Genomic DNA, 7,664 nt, shown 5'->3' on the forward strand with positions numbered 1-7,664 from the left:
TGTAGGGTAGCCTACTGGGCATCGTCTCGTTAACCTCCCTGCCTTTATAGTCTCTCTCTCTCTTCTTCTTCTACTTTTTATGATTGTTGAAGAGCCATCGAGGGTTATGTGATAACCGGAAAGAGTGTCACGAATGCAGCATACGACATTGCAAGAAAAGCGACATACATATTGTACGGAAACATGGATAACATTCGCTATGAACCCCCCCCCCCCCTCCCCCCCCTTCTCCCCATTTCTAAGTTTTCAACGGATACGAAAAAAAGCAACAACATTGCAGTCATCTGAGTCACGTACAAGAAAAAGTTTCGCATCTAAAATAAACCTTTTACTGACCAAAACATCCTCGCTATAGCCTATAAAATAAATTAATGAGATTGCCCAGCGCAAGACTGTTGGGTAATATGAACAAAGCATAAATGCGAACGGACAGCATTGTAAAGGCAGTCCTTGCGGCATGGCGGGAAGCTTGGTGCGATTGAATCATCACTAAGCAATTGACAAGCGTGGGTAAAAACTGAATATAATGATGTAAAATAGCTGAGCCTCTCGTCGTAATTTCCAGCAATTATTTTGGTGCATATAGGGATTCAGACAATTTCGCTGTTTGTGCCGATACTGTTAAATTATGGACGCCGTGTTGGAAGATTTATGATTTCCCACCAAGACATCTCACAAGTTCCTCTTTTAACCCAGCTCTGACTTAACTCAAGCGAACTAATCCCTGCAGATGTTTTAGTATGATCCCCCATCTGTCTCCCCGCCGACTTCTGATACAAATGTAAGCCATCCGTAGTCCTAAAATATTTATTGCATTATGTCCCGGACATCAGATTCATCATTCGCAAGGCGGTGAAGTAATAGACACCTTGGTTCTTCTGTAACAATATCTGTGTTTAATGAAATCTGCATTTATGATATGCTCGAAATGTAATTATCAATCTGACTTAGTAAATTATTTTAGAATTAATCACTCTTAAAGCTTTAGGTCATCTTAACTATGACTGCCAAGTTAATGTCAATTTAAGGTCGTTTCTTTTTCATTGGGGTGTCCCTTTTAGATTATATATCTTCTATGCGTTCTCTTATTTAGTGTTTGTTTATTGTGCTGTGGATATCCACAATGATTACTCGTAGCAATAACCCACACACTACTAATACATATGTTAGTGTAAGGTGTAAAAACAAATTTCAGAGAGGCCGCATATATATAGCCTATTCTGTGTAAGGTGGAGCTAATGTGAACTAGATATATGCATTGTGAATGATTTCGATATGAACCCTCCATGGACCGGCTCCTCTGTTTCATCCTCTGCCGATCCTATTGGGGCAACAGGTGCTGTCGTAGAGCACCTCGCTTCAGGTCTTGTATACACTGCCACTGGTGAAGCAACAGAACATTCGAAGGACATTTTTCCTTAGCCGCGCTTTTCTTCTGCCTTTCTTTATAAAATTCTTTACAAAACCTTAAAAACAGTCCGACGTTGGCTGCTTCACCAAATACGTGAGCGATGGCGATATTTTCGACGAGGTCTCCGGGTACAACGCAAGGACGCCTTGGTACGTATTTATTTTGAAGGGTTTTGCCGCTATGACAGGAAGGCTTTATATGCGTGTCAGCTCCCGCACGTGCGCTTGTACAGAAACGTGATTGAGCGTGTCTGAAAACATCCAGCCGAGCAAGCGAGCGAAAACAAGACACAGAAAATAAAAATCGAAAGCTGAAGCGCAAGTACCGTGTAAAGCAGCAAAAAAATTCCGCGCTAGTCGAGATCTCTTTGCGAAACTATTTGCGACAGCAGGACGCGTGCGAAGCTCGTGATTAGGAACAGTAATAAACTTTGAGGCTTTTCAAGCTTTTGAAGAGTGTTCTATGAAGAAAGTTCTCAGGGCGGTTGGTAATTACCGGCAATGCGTAACTCCAATTTAACGTAATGCAAAAAAAAAAAAAAGAACTCGCTTTCGAGGCCACGCGAACGATTAGTAATTACCGACAGTGCTTCATGACGTAATTGCCATTTCGAATAATAATAATAATAATAATAATAATAATAATAATAATAATAATAATAATAATAATAATAATAATAATAATAATAATAATAATAATAATAATAATAATAATAATAATAATAATAATAATAATAATAATAATAATAAAGAACTCATTTCGAGGCGACACAAACGATTAGCACCATTTGTGCCAGATGTCGCTTCGGCATTCTGGCCAAATTCATTTAAGCGACACAAGGTACTGTGCGGCTGTGTCAGCACAAAATCCCAGTCATAACTCTGGCAGGAAGTAGTTAGCAGGTGGCATGGCCGGGCACCGATTAGTCGGCGGGTTGTATGACGTCACGACGCCACGTGACATGCCCGAGTTGGCAGCAGCTGCCCTCCAGTACCCTTGGATCCCGTGTTATACACGCTGCCCCAGGCACGTTCGTACGGCTTCGTTAAAGCGAGGCTTTATACCTATGTTCGGCGGTATTAGTATTAGTATCATTACTAGTATTAGTGAATGTATCAGTGATTCGGCGAGTAGCAAAGAGCATGTGCACGAACTAGGGTAAGTGAAAGGTAGCCATTAATGCTGTCGATACATGCCCTTTGAGGCACACTTTAAATGCCCCCCCCCCCCCTTTTTTTTTTTTTTTTATGAAGTTAAAAATTTCGGACCCTCCGGCCTAGCAACAAAGGTGAAGAGGCATCGTCTAAAAGACGCAACGCATATTGATCAATGCCGAAGAAGGAAATAAGCAATGATTAGGTGTGGAAACACCGTTGTAGGTCAGAGAACTCTCCTTATAACTTGTAATCGCCACAATACACGTGTCGTGCCACAGTGGAGGCTCTGGTAACTCGCGAGCTCGATGAAGAACATAGAAGCACGCTTCGTATAGAGAACATGAAGCGGTAGGAAGTACGTCTAAGGGTTTCTCAATTCCCTTCGATCCAATATTTAGATGCTCCGCCTACTCCAACAACGCGTCTAATGGGCCGGCTAAAAATACATGGTTCTAAAGAAAACAGAAATAAAGCACCCCATCCGCTCGTGAGTATTGCTAAACCTTAAGTAACGCGCCTCTTGTGTTTATAGGTCTTCCCTACTGAAAAACTAAAAGTTTTACAAGGCACTGTAGCCCCATAAAATGTCATCTAATCGCGTAGACTCTCAAACGGTGCACATCATTGCCATAAAATATCGTATTTATGATAATGTATAAGAAACTATGAGGCCTTATGCAATATATGCGACTTGTATGTGATTTCTTATGTGAATTGAGTGAAAATGTGTGAGAAAATGTGAGGTTATTGCCTCATGCAATTTTTTCAGTAGGGTTACGTTCGATGGCGGTGATGCAGACTGCGTCATCGAAGCATAAGAAGAAAATCACGACGAAAGTTTCGCTATCAAGCTCTTCTCCTGTAACCTTTGCTTCAGCTGAAAAAGAAACACTGAAAATGCTTCGACCTCCCAGTCGACAAAAACTACAGAAAAGTTTCTGATGTTACGACAAGATTTCTGTGCGGTTTTTGACAAGAAACCTGTTGTGACAACAGAACATTTTGTAGTAACATCAGAAATTTCTGTAGTTACAACAGAAAAGTGCTACAGAACTACAGACAACAGAAATATACTACAGAAAAACTACAGAACTACAGAAAAGTACTACAGAACTACAGAAAAATCTGATGGTTACGACAGAACTACAGGATATTTTGTCGTATTTTTGACACAGTTCTGTAGTTTTTTTCGACTGGGGTACTTTGGCACGTGTTGAGGACGTGCTCAAGCACGTCCTCAACACGTGCGTCTTTTTCCTCCAGGAAAAATGCGCACTGATCTGTTTTTTATTCAGGGGCAGTAGGGAAAATCTTGACAGAGCTGAAGGCGACCCTTGTCCAAAGCCAGCCTGCTTTCTTTCAGCGCCTAGCCTCAATATACATATATAATTAGAAAACTGCAGCGTATAAATGCATGCATAGTGCATATATTTAACATGGTAATCGTATCATGTACATAACGCTGGCTAGAAAACAACGCACGTGACGGCTTTTCATATTGCCGCATTTATTGTTCTGCTTTACAAGCGGTAACCACCTCTCAAATGCTCACAGTACGCTATCTCATAGAATATAACTTCGCGTGTTAATCATTAGGAGGTCGCCCCTCATATGTCACACTGACGTCGGACATTGTGTTGTGCTTCGGCAGCTTGGCTGAGAGATTATGCACATTGAATTGCGAAATTTATGGTAATTATGTATAACTGTGTGCATGGTCTCGGTAAATTATGTTGTGGACTAATTTGCTTAATAGCTTTTATCCAACCTTGACCTGAAGGTAAAAAGCCTAATTATGAAATACAAAGAAGGGACTCTGGCTTAGTTGACCACATTAGTTTTTTTTCTTGTGCTAAAAATTCAAGCTATAAAAAATTTACCCATATAGTAATCACTCATAGATTATTAAAAAGATGCAAAAATTAATGAAAACAGTTAGCCGACCTCCTTCTCTCAATGGCACGCGGGCATGCTTAACTACTTGCATTCAGGACAAAAATAAAAATATAATATTTGCTGCCGGTTTATATTTGCATTAAATATAGTACCCGCATGTGAAGCTTATCAAATGCACGAGTTACTGTAAAGCTTGAGTAAATTTGTAGCAGATTTTTTTCGATCAGAGCTTTCAGATAGTGGGATAGAAAATCGGAGATGGGACGTGCTTGGGTGAAGGTCACAGTAATCTGAACGGGTGTTCAACTTTGGATCGACTGGGAAGGTATGGGTCTACTCGCTCATTCCATCACTACGATCAGTGGGACGAGGTTGCGCTCACCCCCATACAGTGAGGTGGTAAAGGACGAATCGCGAGTTGGAGGGCTACACCGTCGACAACGTGAAAGCGTGCAGAAAGGTCACCAATTGCTCCGTTACTACTGGTTATGTCACTTTCATGCCAGTAAGGACTCTGTCCATTTAATACATTAAAATTTGAAAATACCACATTTTCAGAAAGACGAAAAGTGCCCTTTGAATGCACCAGTCATGTTCATTTTTACCGTCTGCACATACATATAGTAGCTGTGCAGTCCCCAGCCAGGGCTGTTCAAATTTACCAAGCCGTGAACTTTGGCAGCAATGCGAGTAATAAAGTTTACGCAATATACAGGCTATAAGGGGAACTTTTTCATCATCATCATCATCATCATCATCATCATCATCATCATCATCATCATCATCATCATCATCATCAGCAGCAGCAGCAGCAGCAGCAGCAGCAGCAGCAGCAGCAGCAGCAGCAGCAGCAGCAGCAGCAGCAGCAGCAGCAGCAGCAGCAGCAGCAGCAGCAGCAGCAGCAGCAGCAGCAGCAGCAGCAGCAGCAGCAGCAGCAGCAGCAGCAGCAGCAGCAGCAGCAGCAGCAGCAGCAGCAGCAGCAGCAGCAGCAGCAGCAGCAGCAGCAGCAGCAGCAGCAGCAGCAGCAGCAGCAGCAGCAGCAGCAGCAGCAGCAGCAGCAGCAGCAGCAGCAGCAGCAGCAGCAGCAGCAGCAGCAGCAGCAGCAGCAGCAGCAGCAGCAGCAGCAGCAGCAGCAGCAGCAGCAGCAGCAGCAGCAGCAGCAGCAGCAGCAGCAGCAGCAGCAGCAGCAGCAGCAGCAGCAGCAGCAGCAGCAGCAGCAGCAGCAGCAGCAGCAGCAGCAGCAGCAGCAGCAGCAGCAGCAGCAGCAGCAGCAGCAGCAGCAGCAGCAGCAGCAGCAGCAGCAGCAGCAGCAGCAGCAGCAGCAGCAGCAGCAGCAGCAGCAGCAGCAGCAGCAGCAGCAGCAGCAGCAGCAGCAGCAGCAGCAGCAGCAGCAGCAGCAGCAGCAGCAGCAGCAGCAGCAGCAGCAGCAGCAGCAGCAGCAGCAGCAGCAGCAGCAGCAGCAGCAGCAGCAGCAGCAGCAGCAGCAGCAGCAGCAGCAGCAGCAGCAGCAGCAGCAGCAGCAGCAGCAGCAGCAGCAGCAGCAGCAGCAGCAGCAGCAGCAGCAGCAGCAGCAGCAGCAGCAGCAGCAGCAGCAGCAGCAGCAGCAGCAGCAGCAGCAGCAGCAGCAGCAGCAGCAGCAGCAGCAGCAGCAGCAGCAGCAGCAGCAGCAGCAGCAGCAGCAGCAGCAGCAGCAGCAGCAGCAGCAGCAGCAGCAGCAGCAGCAGCAGCAGCAGCAGCAGCAGCAGCAGCAGCAGCAGCAGCAGCAGCAGCAGCAGCAGCAGCAGCAGCAGCAGCAGCAGCAGCAGCAGCAGCAGCAGCAGCAGCAGCAGCAGCAGCAGCAGCAGCAGCAGCAGCAGCAGCAGCAGCAGCAGCAGCAGCAGCAGCAGCAGCAGCAGCAGCAGCAGCAGCAGCAGCAGCAGCAGCAGCAGCAGCAGCAGCAGCAGCAGCAGCAGCAGCAGCAGCAGCAGCAGCAGCAGCAGCAGCAGCAGCAGCAGCAGCAGCAGCAGCAGCAGCAGCAGCAGCAGCAGCAGCAGCAGCAGCAGCAGCAGCAGCAGCAGCAGCAGCAGCAGCAGCAGCAGCAGCAGCAGCAGCAGCAGCAGCAGCAGCAGCAGCAGCAGCAGCAGCAGCAGCAGCAGCAGCAGCAGCAGCAGCAGCAGCAGCAGCAGCAGCAGCAGCAGCAGCAGCAGCAGCAGCAGCAGCAGCAGCAGCAGCAGCAGCAGCAGCAGCAGCAGCAGCAGCAGCAGCAGCAGCAGCAGCAGCAGCAGCAGCAGCAGCAGCAGCAGCAGCAGCAGCAGCAGCAGCAGCAGCAGCAGCAGCAGCAGCAGCAGCAGCAGCAGCAGCAGCAGCAGCAGCAGCAGCAGCAGCAGCAGCAGCAGCAGCAGCAGCAGCAGCAGCAGCAGCAGCAGCAGCAGCAGCAGCAGCAGCAGCAGCAGCAGCAGCAGCAGCAGCAGCAGCAGCAGCAGCAGCAGCAGCAGCAGCAGCAGCAGCAGCAGCAGCAGCAGCAGCAGCAGCAGCAGCAGCAGCAGCAGCAGCAGCAGCAGCAGCAGCAGCAGCAGCAGCAGCAGCAGCAGCAGCAGCAGCAGCAGCAGCAGCAGCAGCAGCAGCAGCAGCAGCAGCAGCAGCAGCAGCAGCAGCAGCAGCAGCAGCAGCAGCAGCAGCAGCAGCAGCAGCAGCAGCAGCAGCAGCAGCAGCAGCAGCAGCAGCAGCAGCAGCAGCAGCAGCAGCAGCCTGATTATACCCACTGCAGGGCGAAGGCCTCTCCCATATTTCTCCACTTAACCCGGTTCTGTGCTAGCTGCATCCACTTGACCCCTGCGAACTTCTTAATTTCATCCGCCCGCCTAACTTTCTGCCGCCCTCTGCTACGCTTTCCTTCCATTGGAATTCAGTTTGTTACCCTCAGCGACCATCGGTTACCCTCTCTTCGCACTACATGTCCTGCCCATGTCCATTTCTTCTTCTTAATTTCCACTAGAATGTCGGTAACTTGAGTTATTTCTCTGACCCACTCTGCACGCTTTCTATCTCTTGATGTTACCCCTACCATTTTTCGTTCCATAGCCCTCTGGGTTGTCCTCAACTTAAGTAGAACTCTCTTGGTTAGCCTCCACGTTTCAGCCTCATAGGTGAGTACAGGCAAGATGCAAATGTTGTATACTTTCCTCTTGAGCGATACCGGTAAGCTGCTAGTCATAATCTGC

The sequence above is a fragment of the Amblyomma maculatum genome, chromosome 2, assembly GCF_055883805.1.
Source record: "Amblyomma maculatum isolate TAMU_Amacu chromosome 2, ASM5588380v1, whole genome shotgun sequence".
Taxonomy (NCBI): domain Eukaryota; kingdom Metazoa; phylum Arthropoda; class Arachnida; order Ixodida; family Ixodidae; genus Amblyomma; species Amblyomma maculatum.